Source organism: Penaeus monodon, chromosome 15 (assembly GCF_015228065.2).
Source record: "Penaeus monodon isolate SGIC_2016 chromosome 15, NSTDA_Pmon_1, whole genome shotgun sequence".
Lineage (NCBI taxonomy): Eukaryota > Metazoa > Arthropoda > Malacostraca > Decapoda > Penaeidae > Penaeus > Penaeus monodon.
This window is the reverse complement of record NC_051400.1, coordinates 38,441,827-38,442,659: the sequence shown is the minus strand read 5'-3', so window position 1 is coordinate 38,442,659 and position 833 is coordinate 38,441,827. Positions and strand designations below refer to the sequence as shown.

Below are 833 nucleotides of genomic sequence, written 5' to 3'. Positions count from 1 at the left end.
ATTTTAGTATTTTTCAGTTGCTGATAAGTAACCTATGCATCAGAGTAACAAGTGCAATGTGCAATATAAACACACTTGTATACTAAAATACCGAATGTTTCCTAAACATCTGGTTGCACTGGGGGTAACGAAGGCTTCCGAGGGCTCAGAACGCATCCTCGTTGTCCCGCTGGTCCTGACAAGCCATCTGGACGAGCAGGAGGAGGAGTTGCCAAGGCCGCAGAAAGTGGAAGGAAGGAACTAATCACTGTAAATTCTTTCTGTCTAATTACTGCTTTTGCCCCTTAAAAATTCTTCAAAATATTTGCATTACTCTTACCCACATTTAGCTTTCAAAATAATTGCTGGCTCTCCAATTCCTACTTTACCAGTGAGTCTCAGTACGAAATTGACCGGCTGCCGGCTGGTTTCCTACTATCTAGTGACAACAGCAACAATTCTCATCAAACAAACAGGCATTAAGCATCGAAAATAAGCAATACACTAACTAGAACACACTTAAACGCCATCCAGCTATTAAAAATACAAACTAGACACCAATAAATACATAAATAGATACAAACCAGATCGTGGAAGGAAACGGCACAACAAACGAAAAAAAAAATGATTCAAACTCTATATTTAACCTTTTTCTACGTTTACAAAATAAGATAAATTGTCTAAATTCAATGGGCTTTTGAAAGTTACACATTACCCTGAAAATTCTGGAGAAAAAGAGTAGACTTTTGTTATTTATTTTTTTTTTGGACAGAATCACAACATTCTACGAACGTGTTGCCAACGCGAATTGCGCTGAGTTTAGCGAGATTGCGCTAAGTTATATTGCGCTAAGT

At 37.9% G+C, this 833-nt stretch overlaps 1 protein-coding gene across 8 annotated transcripts in view; it reads right to left on the bottom strand.

Moving 5' to 3' along the window:
* LOC119582023 (protein tramtrack, beta isoform-like) overlaps window positions 1-785 on the bottom strand; it is a 34,622-nt gene extending 33,837 nt beyond the window's left edge. For 7 of the 8 annotated variants that reach the window (XM_037930228.1, XM_037930233.1, XM_037930226.1 and 4 more), the window contains exon 1: window positions 695-785. The gene's annotated coding sequence lies outside the window, so the exon portion shown is untranslated. Of the gene's footprint in view, window positions 1-563; window positions 585-694 lie in introns of those variants that run through there. The other variant, XM_037930227.1, reaches the window with a different exon arrangement.
* Between the last annotated feature and the right edge of the window lie 48 nt (window positions 786-833).